The sequence below is a fragment of the Macrotis lagotis genome, chromosome 4 (assembly GCF_037893015.1).
Source record: "Macrotis lagotis isolate mMagLag1 chromosome 4, bilby.v1.9.chrom.fasta, whole genome shotgun sequence".
Lineage (NCBI taxonomy): Eukaryota > Metazoa > Chordata > Mammalia > Peramelemorphia > Peramelidae > Macrotis > Macrotis lagotis.
The window spans coordinates 191,801,888-191,816,663 of NC_133661.1; the positions used below are offsets into that span (position 1 = coordinate 191,801,888).

General features: G+C 34.5%; 1 protein-coding gene across 1 annotated transcript in view; it reads right to left on the reverse strand.

Annotated features, from left to right (window-relative positions):
* Positions 1–14,776, reverse strand: part of RYR3 (ryanodine receptor 3) — an 833,777-nt gene that overhangs the window by 728,991 nt on the left and 90,010 nt on the right. The gene's annotated exons all lie outside the window — the stretch shown is intronic.

The following is a 14,776-nucleotide window of genomic DNA, read 5'->3' on the forward strand; positions in this document are numbered from 1 at the left end:
CAAAAGACAGCTGCAGAGTGGGTGTGAGTAGGTTGCAAAATATAACAAACAAGGAATTGGGTAGGAGAAGCAAAGCAGAAGGAAGTAATCAAATGAATAAGGAAGATGGGCAAGTTCTAATGAGAGTAAGTGATAAAGGAGAGTTTGCATGCTCCATTGGTATTTACAATTTTAGGAAAACTTGATAAAGATCTCAAGTTCAGGACCTAGCTTGGGCCTCCTTATGGTAAACTTATTGGGGGGGCAATGGAGACAAGGATCACAAAGAGATGTTGACATGATTAATTTTGATCTCTATCATTGGAGGAATGCCCACACCAATGAAATTACAAATTCACTGGATTATATGCTAAGTGCTAAAGAAACAAAGACATATACAAAACAGGTCTTGCCTTCAAGGAATTTAACAATCTAAAGAGAAGGAAGACACATAAAAATAAGTATATCTAAACTGAAATTCAGAGTGTCTAGAAAAATCAAACAATAAAGAATAGAAGTTCCATGTAAACTTTAAGATGTTTTTTGTATATCTCATTATTTAATAGGTGAATTGAAACAAAATAATTTCAATTTAGAAAATATTTTTCAATTAGAATTTCAAATTTCAATTAGAAAGTATTTTAAAGCAAGTACTATATATTGAATAATCTAAAATATGTATAACCTATGTAAGATAACTTGCTGTCGTGGTGGGGGGGAGAAAGTGAAGGGAGAGTGGTAGGAAATGTGGAATTTTAAAAATTACAAAAAGATGAATGTTGAAAACTATCTTTGCATATAATTGGAAAAAATAAAATAAAGTAACATGCAAATACTATGTACCCAGCCATATACTTGAAGTTGTCATAAAAAATTAGTAAAAAAATATAAATAAAACAAAACAAACCATCAAAAAACCATGTTTCCCTATTCTGTGAGAGGAGATAAGTGCTTTTTATTTTAACTATAGCCCCATGTCTTAACAGTATTCCTGAAAATCAAACTTGATTGTTGTGTTCAGTGATGAACATAGAGATTATTCACTCTGAGAATCTTCTCAGTAACTCTTTAAATCTTCTGTGCTCAATTGAATGAATAGCATTATCTGTCCTTTAAACTACCCCCCCTAACATTGAAACCCTTGAAAATAAGAAAAACATCCTTTTTTTTCTGCCTCAGTGTAATTCTCCCATCCCTACACATTTAAAATATCATCTCATAAATTGCAAATTTTTTGCAGTCACTGTCAAGACTTGCCTTTCAAAATCATTTTTTCTTCTGCCTTATATCAGCCTAACAGGTTGCTATATCATTTAGAAATTAGCTGGACTCATGATTAACTGAATTGAGGTACATTTGGAAGGTTAGAGCCCCGGAGATTCAAGGAGATGCTTTTATTTACAGCATCAATGCAGGAGCAAATTAGTTGGTCGCTTCAGCCAGCATCTCTTAGAAATTGAGAGGGGAGCAGGGAGGGAGAGACAGAGAAAAAAATGTTCTTCTGAAATTACACTTCCCTTCACAACCTAACACTCCAAGTTCTTAAGGAAAAAAAAATTAAACCCAGTAGCCAAGGTGACAACTTGTGATTTCACATGGCAAAAATAAAATAAAATAAAATGAAATCCATTTTGGGTGGCTCAAGAACACAAAGGTGTCTCATACCCCTCTCTGAACGTAGTGACCTGAAAATCAGAAATATCTGCACCAGGGATAAATAATCAGACAGTACCCCAGATTGCAGCATCCAACTTGGTGACTAATTAACTGGGAGTGTAAAAGCTGTCTTTGTTGCTTCTCTGGCTGCTGGGTACAGATGGATGAATGCACACCCTTGGCACTCAGTTTTCTTTGGTGAATCCAAAGGAAATAGTCATTTCGAACTTTTCTTTCAAACCCTCTTTAGAACTGGATGTTTCATAGAAAAGCTTCCTCCCTTTTTTCACCTTGAAACTGGAACTCTACCAGTAAACAGTGGCTGACCTTTCCCAAAATGGAACTAAAAAACAATTCTTGAGCCAAAAGACCCAAGCTGTCAATTGCCCTTATCTTTAGAGATCATACATAGTCTAATTATGACAACATTACAAAATTCCCTCTCTCTTCATCCTTTTAATGTCTCAAGTTTAGAATAATAAGGGAGATCACAGGTCAATAATTCCTTACCTTCTGACCCCAATTTCTTGATCCCCAACTTAGTAGATGGTAGCAACAAAAACAATGATATGCATAAAAACTCAAAATCATATGGAAATAGGATAAGGTGAATGTTACTACTAGAATTTGTTTGCTACTAGAATTGTCCTGAGGATGGTTTCATTGAACCTTTGAAGGATGATCTCACATCATTTTTATCCAACTACAAAAACCAGCTATTTTATCTACATGTTCAACTTAAAAAGCATCTATTTTATCCACCTGTTCAATAGTTGCAGAATATTAAATATAAGATATTAGACAGATAGAGACTTGTCCTATTATCTCTAAAGTTCATTCAAAAAGATGAGAAACATGAAATAATAATGATTAATTTATTAAATATTTTCCTCACATTCATCTAGGAAGTAGCTAGTACAAGTTTTATCCCCAATTTATAGGTGAAAAGACTGAGCCTCAAAAGAGTCATAGTACATAGCTTTGGAACTGGAAGAAAATTTGATGATCATCTAGCCTAACCTCATTTTAGGAAAACTGAGTCCCAAAAAGATTCAGTCTTTTACTCAAAGGCATACAGGAAGTAAATAGTAAGAATGTGATTTGAACTCAGCTCCTAGCACTCTTAAGTTTAATACTCTGTTCATTATAACATGATACTTTCTTGTTTATAGTTTTAAAAATAGGGCTTTGAGCTCATATGTTCTGATTGTGAGATGAATGTTTTTTTTTACCATGTCACATTGCCTTACCTGCTTAGTTCATATTTATTATTTGTACTCTTAAGTCACCTAATTTTTTTATCTCATAAAAATATACTTTCATCTTCTTTACTTTTTCAATTGCTTTCTTCTCCCCTGTTGATCTATTTGACACTTGGGTTTTTATACAGCCATCAACCCTTTACACAAATACAATTATGAAGAATTCATATCTCATCTTATCTTGCTTTTCCAAGATATAAATACTACAAGACAAGAATTTTGTGTTGCAAAGGTCCAAATTTCCCCTCAAGATCAGAGTTTTACCTATGACAGATTTACTTAAGACAGACAAGTATGCATGGACCAAAGAAAGTTATGATGGATGATGGTTAACGGTCAATTTTTGTGACTCCAAGAAGAGAAAGAAGGCAAGTAGTATAAGGTGGTAATAGTAACTTTGTTGTCTTTATAATTCAGGCAACATCCTAGAATCTGGTATCTCAGGGGCCTTTGTTTCCATTTCTGGGGGAAAAGGCAAAGATACAAAGAAAAAAATACAAAATCAAGGAAAGTATCATCATGCTGAAGTCTTAACTTTTATTGACAGACTGATTTCTGACACATAATTCTCCCCTCAAATATCCATGACCTATGGTCATCCATCTTCTTTTAAGATTTGATTTCTCTCTCTCTCTCTCTCTCTCTCTCTCTCTCTCTCTCTCTCTCTCACTATATATATATATATATATATATATATATATATATGAGATGAACTCTGTCTCTCTGCCTGTCTGTCTGTTACTATCTGTGACTGTCTGTCTCTCTCTCTCTCTGCCACACACACACACACACACACACACACACACACACACAGACACACACTTCATCTTTATATTTCCCTATGACATACTAGTCAAAGACCAAGTGGTTGGCATTTTTCTCTATGATTTGATTGTTTTGAATCCTTCTGCATAGAACAATCAATATTCATTTTCAAGGAAGGAAATTGCTTAGGGAATAGAGTGCTTAGCTATTTCTTCAGTAGAATAGAGTCAGGAATAAATATTGCTTGATTTTCTTACTTGAGCTATATTCAAATAAGATTAATATGCATTACTTCAAATCAGAAGTATATATTTTCTTTTTCTTCTCCCCTTCTCTCTTCCAAATTAACATCTTCATTGAGTAAGAACCATTAAATTAAATTCATTTCAACCTCTAAGACTTACCTTGCTTGCAATAATGTTTTTTCTACCTCTAGAATATCCTTTGTCTGTCCTCCTATTCTCCTCAGAATAGAAAAAACAAAGAACAACAAACAATTCTCCATTTCTAGACTTATTTAACATGACTGCCTTTTTTCAAGCAGAACTGGTCAAATCATGAAATCTCATGCTTGATATCCAGTCTCATCTTCATTCCTTTGCACATTTCCAGACTGTACTCCTTCCACCTCTTAAGATGTCTAGTTTCTTTCAAAGTTTGGCTTGGGGTCCTCTTCCTACTCAAGACTTTCCAGATCTGCTCTACTCATAGTTACTAGTGAATCTCCTTCTTGAAAATACTTTATTGGAAGGGTTGTGGGAAATCTGGGACACTAATACATTGTTGGTGGAGCAGTGAACTCATTCAACCTTTCTGGAGAGTGGTCTGGAACTATGCCCAAAGGGCAACAAAAATGTGCATATCCTTTGATCCAGCAATACTACTACTGGGCCTATACCCTGAAGAGATGATGAAAAAGGGTAAAAACATCACTTGTACAAAAATATTCATAGCAGCCCTATTTGTGGTAGCAAAAAATTGGAAATCAAGTAAATGTCCTGCAATTGGGGAATGGCTTAGCAAATCATGGTATATGTATGTCATGGAACAATATTGTTCTATTAGAAACTAGGAGGGATGGGAATTCAGGGAAGCCTGGAGGGATTTGCATGAACTGATGCTGAGCCAGATGAGCAGAACCAGAAAAACATTGTACACCCTAACAGCAAAATGGGGCGGTGATGATCAACCTTGATGGACTTGCTCATTCCATCAGTACAACAATCAGTGACAATTTGGGGCTGTCAGTGATGGAGAATACCATCTGTATCCAGAGAAAGAACTGAAGAATTTGAACAAAGACCAAGGACTATTACCTTTAATTTAGGAAAAAAAAACCTGATATCTTATTGTCTGATCTTGCTATCTCCTTTACTTATATGTTTCTTCCTGAAGGATATGATTTCTCTCTCTCATCTCATTCAATTTGGATCAATGTATGCCATGGAAACAATGTAAAGATTGGTAAATTGCCTTCTGTGGGGGGGGGTAGCAGGGAAGGAATTAAGATTGGGGAAAATTGTAAAACTCAAAATAAATAAAATCTTTAAAAAAGAAAAAAATATTTTATATTTGTTGTTCTATTTCCTTATCTGTCAAAGTGTTATATCTCCCTTCCCTGAAAAAAATAACTTCACTGAAGGTAAAGTTTTTCATTTTTGTCTTTGTTTTACTGCCTAATATAAGATCAAATGAGAAAATATTTATAAAGTGCTTAGTAGTGTACCTAGCACATAGTAGGCACTTTTTCTTCTCCATCCGTTAAATAAATGTTTAGATTTTGAACCAGCCTGTCAATAAAGGTTAGGACTTCAACATCATCCTAAGACCCACCTTTGAATCAAATACAGAGGTAGTGGTAGATTCCCATTAAAAAACAATGTTATCTCAACCATTTTATCTCCTCGCTTCCCTCAATGCCCTCCTCCACATCCAAACAGAAGTCCAAATTTGTAAATTATACTACTATATCTTTTCTAGTTTCTCTTTCTTGTATCCCTTACTATCTCCTATATCAATTTCTATCCACCCACATAGTCATTATCCTATTTCAAGTTTACTAATTACTTCTCACCAAGACTATTGAGATAGTCTGCTAATTGGCCTTTCCCCTCTTTAATGCATATTCATCCTTTATCAAATTAATATTCCTAATATAGATGTATGACCATGTCAATCCCTTACTAAAAAAAAATCTTCATTGTTCATTTCTGGTCTAGGATAGAATTCAAACATCTTGATTATTTAATGCCTTCCACAACAAGACCCTCACCACTTTTTTTCTGGGCAGATTCCATAATATCCCCTTTCATTAACCTTGGGTAGATAAACTTATTTTAATTTCACTATTTTAGCACAATTGTTTTCCTTCATAATATTATGTTCTTTATTTTATGAATTTAAAAGCATTATTCTAACTTTACCAGAGTTGCTTAAAGCACTTTAAGATTATACCTTGCCTGTTATTCTACAGCCAATATGTATCAAGTACAATATTTGAACCCCCAACTTCTTAAGCCTAAGATTGGCCTTCTTTCTACTAGACCAGGCTGCCTCTCACAGTTTTAGGCATTTGCATCTAATTCTCAAATGAGCCAAGGACTTCAAACTCCTTGGAGCAAAAGTTCTCCATCTGCATGGAAAATAAAGCCTCAACATAAGCTCTACCTAGTTGGGCTTTCAACCATTAACCAGGGAAATTACTTCTGTTCCAACTCATTCACTGTTTGGTCCAGGGGATTTGATGGCATCTACTCCCACCCCATCAATGCAATCAGTCAGAGACTGTGAGAATAATGAGCAACAAATAGTCTCAAAAACTGTTTCCGGCTTCATGGAACCAATAATAAAAAGGAGATTTGGTTTTGAGTTTTAATGCAGGTTAATTTTACTATACTCTTTGGGCTAATATAGAAAATGAACAAGTTTATCCAGTATACAGTGATTCAACTGAAAGTCTGACAGGTACCAAATCTTAGAGGACTGTCTGAAGTTATCCAGTGGAATTGGCCAACAAAGAAACATCTCTTTATAAGGATATGACAGGCAAGCTAAGTGTTCTATACCTAATGATTGCTTTCATTTGGAAAACACATTAAGAATCTGAGCTTTCATCCTTTTATTTTTCCCCTAACAGCATGAATTTGCTGGGAATGAAAGTGCAGATTTACTAGCAATGAAGCAGACTCATCCACTGACATAAAATCCATTTACAACAGATATAAACCATGTTTTCAGCAAGGAATTTACATATTTGAGATGGAAGAAGTTGAAAGCAGATCACTACAGGCTTAACAAATGGTCATTTTCATTATAACCACTTTATAGTCAAAGTGACCTTTCTTCCCCCCCCAAACTGCATATTTATAATTTATTTGCTATTGTAATTCAATATTGTATTCTATTTCCATAAACATTCAGTTATAAGTAATCACTTTAATATTAGTACGTTTCATTTCTATAACCATCTATTTTTGATGCATGTAACATGCATCTTCTTCAAGAAGTTTTTCCTATTCCACCTTAATACTTACTTCTTGAGATTATCTCCAATTTATCATCTATATATGTATTGGTACATAGTTATTTGCATGTTGTGTCCCCAGAAGACTGCGAGCTCCTTGAGAGCAGACATTATTTTTTGTTATATAGTAGGTCTTTAATAAATGCATACTGGTTTCTCTTGGGATGAATGAGATCCTGTGTGGTTGGTTCACATTTGAGTCTCTGTAGGGTAACTAAGGCACTAAGGCATGGACCCCAGTTTCAAGCTATGTATTCCAGAGATTTATTTGCATAGCTTCTATTTAAGTAGGTAAGAGGCTGCTCCTAGCAGAATAAGTTCATCCATTTCCCACTTTCCTGCATTGTTTTTCCTTTTGTCTTCTGAGTCAATCCAATAATTAAAAAATTAATAATACTCAAGGCACTGTTACTTAGTATAGATAAAAACAAAATACAAAAGGAGTTTACATTCTTCTAGGGATAAAGAAATGAAAATTACACATATCTCTTCAAACATCTATAAAAAGTGATTTTAGGAGAGAGGATGCTAACATTCTCCCTATATTATCAGAATCCTTTACCCCCTCCTGCTCTCCAATCCAATGTTTTCTCTTCTAAAGAACTCAAAATGTTATTCCACAGTACTTACATTTCCTATTCCATATGGACATAGAATAATCAAATTTCAGTCATCCCTTTGAAGAATTTCTGATACAAAATTGGATCAAATTCATTTTCTTCTCCATTGCTTCCATTTATTTTTTAAAGGAAAAAACCTATCCTACTTTCTCCATACTCTAGATGAGATGGTAAAAATAAATAAGATAATTCATGGAATACTTGAAATTAAATAAATGTCAGTGCTTCTAAAGAAACTACAAGGTGGGCAGTAGGTGATGCAGTGGATATAGAACACCAGCCCTGGATTCAGGAGGAATTGAGTTCAAATCCAACCTTAGATACTTAATAAATGCCCAGCTCTGTGACCTTGGGTAAGTCACTTAACCTCATTGCCTTGCAAAAAAGAAAAAAAAAGAAAAAAGCACAAGGCAATTTCTTAAAATTATACCTGCTTGTTGGAATGGAGGAAAGGATAAAAAGGGAGGTAAATGCAGACTGGGGGGAATTAGAAAAGGATTAAGATGAACTTTCCCCAGATCAAGAAGATGACTGTGGTGAAATTACAATTAACAAGCTCATAACTTCCAAATTGTACTTCTTTCTCAAGATATATTCTCTGTTTTTCTTGACAATCATAATGTATTTGGAAGGCAATTTTAAAGAACCCATAAACAGTCTAATATTAAGGATAAAAAAGGTCTATATCTGTGATTTTCTATCTGGTCCTCCCAAATGAGAAAACTCCTTACTACTGCAGATCAGCATCTCCTCTGAAATGTGTAAGGTTAGAGAGTTACCTAGACCACTAAGAGGATAAATATTTTTTTCAAGATCAAATAGCCCATATGTGTCTGAGACAAGACTTGAATCTAGGTTCTCTTAGATCTAGCAAGGCAATATTCCAGCTCATTTTTACTAGAAACCAGATTTTCCAAATGGACAGGAGAGACTAACAAATAAAGAAATTGTGATTTTAAAGCTTTCAGGTCATTGAAATTCAACAATTCTCTTTCCACAGAATGCATAATAGGTGTGATAGTCTCTAAATTTATCATGGTGGATACAAGCACTGGAGTTGTCAGCTTTAGTTACCACAAAAATTAAATGAAGAAATGATGCATTCCTGTTCTAATTTAATAATATTTTTCTTTGACTAAATTTATGATGTCATCAGCATTAGGAGCTTCCAGTGAGGAAAATCTACTCATGCAGATGGTTAATTCATTTGCTTTTTAGAGACTCAGTCTTGAAGAATTGCCTGGATCATTGAAAGAATAAGAAAGTAATTTACCAGTGTCCCACAGTCATTATATATCAGGCTGGATTTCCCTGACTCTGAGTCAAAATTTCCATCCACTATACCATCATGCCTTTTTGTGGCAACTTAGAGAATGATAACTATACTTTGACATTAGGATTTTAGATTCTCTAAATTGTAATGCACTTTGGTCTACCCAGTAATTTTTAACATTTAGGATTCTAGGAATCTAGAAGAAAAGGCCTACTCAAGATCATACCAAAAAATGGTTTGAATTGTGCCTCTCAACATTCAACTAAAGCAATCAGCCTAGCTCAATTACTTGATGTTTACAGGCAAAAGGAAGCAAATTTCCAATGCTATCTCCTCTCACTATAAGTATAATTTCTCTATCTGTGGAGAGAGCAATATAACAATAGCAGAAACAGAAGCAATAGTGGTATAGTAGGGAAACAAAGTCAACAGACCTGGGTTTGATTCCCAGTATCTTTGTGAATAACCTTTCTGGGTTTCAGTTTTCCCCATCTAAAATATAATTAGGCTAGTGGAGGTGATCTCTAAGATTCGTTTTGTTCCAATATTCCAATGATTTTAATTAGTTAGTGAACATTCATTGATTTATTGATCATGTGTGATTTTCCTGACAGAAATGAACCTGAACCAGTTGTCCTCCCTCTTTAATGCTGGTTTGATATTTCTTGAATAGCCAGAATTAAAAAAAAGATGGAGAATATGTTGACCTTGCCAATTCTACCAAGAAAACAACAGTGATCAAAAGGTACTTTTTAACTAACTACTGTAAATTAGTTTTACACATATTAAAGGAATGATGGGAAATGAGGAAGGTACCAAAATAGGTTAAAAAAAATTGAAATTTTTTGTTTGTTTTTGTTTTTGTATTTTTTTTGCTTGAAAGAATAGAATTACATCATTTAAATTCTTCCAGGTAATGGCTCAGATCTCCTTTTCACTGTGCAAGGAGAGGCACAAAGTGGGAAGTAGAAAAAGAAAAATCAAGGCTAAATGCATTCATAACAACAGTCCTGCTAAGCTGTTGGAATACCATTGGGTTGCAATTGCTTATAATTGAGCCTTAGAAATCATGCATTAATACAAGACAGACTAAGGAAATTAATTAGAGGAGCAGAGAAGTACAAAGGATACTAAGATTGTATATTTCATTCTTTGATACCATAAAAGAAATAAATTCCCTGATTTAATTAAGCAAGCATTTAAGCACAAGTTAAAAATGGTCTTATTACTATTTTTTATATATGTGATCTCTGTGTCCTTGTACAAATGAAGGTCCTTCACACCTGCAATGCCCTTACTCCTTACCTACACTCCTTAGAATTCCTATTTTCCCCCAAAATTAAGTTCAAGCACTATGTCCTTTATGAGAAATATTTCCTGAACCTTTTCTTACTAAAAGAGCCTCACCTCAAATTCATTCATATTTCTTTTTACTTGCTTACTGGATACACCCTCCTTAGTTATTCAACCGAAAAAAGCATTTAGTTTTTTTTCTTTTTTAAGGAAAATTTTGATATTTATTTAATTTTACCATTATTTTTAAAATTGTGTTCTGAATGCTTTTCTTTCCTCCTATGACTTCACCTATTCAGATGGCAAGAAACATATCAACTATACATTGAAATCATGTAAAAAAAAGTTTTTCATATTAGCCATGTTGCAATGAAGAAAGCAAGACAAATAAAGAAAGTGAATTATGCTTCTGGCTGCACTCAGATTCCTCCAGAGCTACCTGGGTCCAATGACTAGCTAGGAATCAGGGCTACTGGAGATGGCCTTGCATGTGAGACAATCCAGGATAAAGTGACTTGCCCAAGGTCACAGAGATGGTGTGTCTGAGGCCAGATTTTAAATCCTGTCCTCCTGACTCCAAGGTCAGGGTTCTATCCACTGAAACACTTGGTTGAAGAAGATCAAGATAATACAGTGCCTTGAACCAAATGAATTGTCAAAAACTGGAATGAATTTTCCAAATTTTATAATTTACTGAGCCACCAGTTAAAACTATGATCCTCCCTACATCATTCCCCACATCTTTAATTAGACTCCAAAAGGTTTAATTACATTATTTACATTACAAACTGTCACTATTGATTAGAGTGGAGAAAACTAGGAATGTTTGCTGGAGATTAAATGACTCTTTAGACCTTTGTGCAAGGCTAGTTTCATGTGTCATTATGCTCTTCTATGTGCCTCAAAAGAAATACTCTGTATACCAGCTTCTAGGTCCTGGCATATAGCAAACCTGTTGATTATACATGTAAAATATGCTGTGCTATATTTTGCAAGATTAATGAGGCCTGTGTAATATGAGGAGACAGGAGCATTTGATGTGGGATGTGGAATGTGCTACCCATAGTCTCTTTCTCTACAGAAAATTCTACAGTGCTTATCACCATAGTAGCTAATCACTTAGCTTTCTCAATTTAGCCTTCCCACTCCTAAAGAACTTTAAAAGTCACTCAAAGATAAATGTCCTCTACCAGGAAACATTTCAAGAGAGAATTCTCTAAGAGGGCTTCCCTGGAGCAGCTAAGTGGCAGTTTCTTAAATCCCCCAGATGGGAAAACTGGTTGTCCATGATTTTTGACTGATGTGCTTATGGTCCCATTGGAATGTCTATAGAATAGTGTTCCTAAGGGCAATGACATATCTGGGTCTGCCTGGTGGGTAATAAAAGCATTGGAGAGGAACAAAGAAACATTTAAAAATGAACAGAAGGGAGAAAAATGAGGAAAGCAATGGGAAGACACAGGGTGGTGTTGGCCCTGTTGTGTTAAATTTTATATATATATTATATATATATATATATATATATACATATATATTTAAATTCAATATATATATATATAAATTCAATATATAATAGAAGTTCCCATTTCTATATCTATATGTTTGTTTTTTGTAACTTCATAGGACAAAATGAAAACCTTATAAAAATCTATCATTTTCTTATACTATTTGGTATTGTTAGGAAGCAGGGCAAGAGATTTGAGCCCTAGTCCCTGGGGTCATTTCAGTAAGTGAGTGAAATCACCCCTAATAGAAGCTGCAAAGACATTTATTAGCCCTGCCTTATCCATCTTGATAGAGGATGAAACATTCACAGTAAAATCTCTTCATTTCTCCAGTGTATTTGGTAAAGTCCCAATTAAAAACTGGAAAGTCCTTACCATAAAGTTTGCGAATGAAGTATAGTTTCTTTCAAATTCTGTCCAATTTTACATGAATAATATAGTACTGTCACTATATTAAGGGTCTTTTTTATGTTGTAATGAGAAGAGCCTCAAATTTGGAGTAAGCACTCCTGAATCCAAATTCTAGTCTTTTCCCAGATACTAATATGACCTTTGTGAAATGATAAAATAGTACTGTATAACATTTGATGTCCATTCCAATTCTAAATCTGTGATCCTAATGGAATTCATTATATTAGTAGGGCTACAGATCAACATGAAACAGGGACAACAACTATGATGAATTGAAATAGTATAGAAATCCAATTCAGTATCAATGATACATTTTTAATTATCCAATTAAATCCTGTCCAATTTCTCCAAATGTTGAGATCCTTTTTGAATCTATAAAATAAAAACCAAACCAGCCAGTATTATTAATGTATGTGATCAGATATACTTAATTGTAAAGTTATGCCCACTATCCTTATTTTACAAGTATTTTATCACTACAGAAATCAGAGTATTTTATAATATCAATATAGAATCCTTTTGAAGTATTATTATGTTGTACCTATTGCCAGAACTGCTTGGTATCCCCATCCTTGTGTCTACTCAGGCGGCTTTATGTATTTCTATGACTCATTCCTTACAACATCCATCACCACCACTGTCATTTTACAAGATGGGGTGATTGGGAGGAGGAGACTGAGATTTAGTTATCTGCAATGACTCATATGTACTTACAATGTAGAGGAGATGATAACTATGATCCAGACAAGCTTCCCCTTAGAAGATTTTTGAGGTCTAAAGGAAATTTTGTGCCTCTATATAAGACTGGAATTGTACAACTAGGCTATTACTTAGTCACGCATTCTGGTTACCAAAATGATGCTTTCAGTCCAATTGATATTAACTTCTGGAAAGAAAAACATATCTCCAGTAAACACATCTATTCACTTATAGGTCTTCAAAATAAGTAGCATCTGTTCCTTTGCATCTTGTCACTTGTAAGATGGTTCTATCTCACAAGGTTCTATTACACACAACTAGATTTTTGAGAATAAAGGAACCAGTGCTAAAGGATGTACTGCAAAATAGGTCACAAAGTCATTTTTTATTTTAAATATCTTTCTCAGATCCATCAGTCACACTAGGTTAAAACAGACACTTTATTGTTGTTGTTTGTCCTTCATTCTCCAAAACGGTCATGACATGCAAGTGACCTGGATTTAAGTGAGGGACATTCATGCAAAGTAACCAGCTTGTGATCAGATATGGATCAAGAAGACTGGAAGCAGTGCAAGACCTTGACCTTTTTAAGGTGGTGTTTAATTGGTTTTACTTTGACTGAGGCAATGTCCATTTAGTAATTAAGAAAGATAAGAAAAAAATGAAGCAAAGAATGATCTCTTTTGCATGGTCAAAGAAAAAAAAATCAATCCTGAAGTTAAAGATTCAATTGCTGTTTACATCCACTGTGGGTCAATCCAGGTCCAAACAATGACCAAGTGCCACTTGACCAGAGATCTACTATTGACCAATCAAATGAGAAAGAGTGATTTGGGGCCTATAAACCTCAAGATATCAAGCCAGGTTTCAGCAATCAAAATGTACAATCCTTTGGACAGAGCTTCCTCAGGTTAGGAAAACTCTGTTGCTTAGCTGACCAATAGTGGGACACAAGTGACAGAACTCCCAGCAAAGTAGCCAACCCCACTTTCTCCTCCAGAGATGTATAGGTCCACTTGCTGGATATGGATTAGGACAACTGGAGATGACCTGGATGCATTGGGAACAGAGACCTTCCCTAAAGTTGTTGGAAGAGGTTAATCCCAGGCTTTGTTATTTTACTACCTGTATAAATCACTCTACTCTGAGTCTCAATTTTCTCATCTCTTAAAGTAAGGGGTTTGGACTAGACTGCGGCTCTCAAACTTTTCCAAAGTGATAAAACACTTTAGTGTAAAGAAAATTTCTGCAGGATCTTTGAAGTAAAATCCCCTAAAATTATTATTTTAATGTGGATTAATATATAACATATAAGATCCTATTAATGAGCACCATATAAGCTCCACCAAAAATGAAATTGGGGTGTTCTTGTGTTCTTTGCAGCATGATTTGAGAAATATTGAACTAGATAAACTTTAAAGTCATTTATTTTCATGTGTCAATCTCTTAGGTTGTCTGGTAAAGTCTTTCGACCCCTTCTCAGAATAATGCTTTTAAATTCATCAAATAGAATTAGAAGATTACAAAGTAAACCAAATATACCAAAGTATAGTTACCCCAGTTTAGAACTGAGCCTAAGAGAAACTATTACACTTTCCTAACCTAGTAGAATTCATTACAATTTCCAGTATAATAAAATCAGGCAAGTAGGAAAGACCTAGTTGAATTTCCAAAGACCATCAAAGATTCTTGTCTTCAAACCCTCCTTCAAACATTTCTCTACTTATTGAGATCTCTTACAACTCTCATCAGCTACTTTTCCTGTGGGGTACAATTAATTAACTCTACTC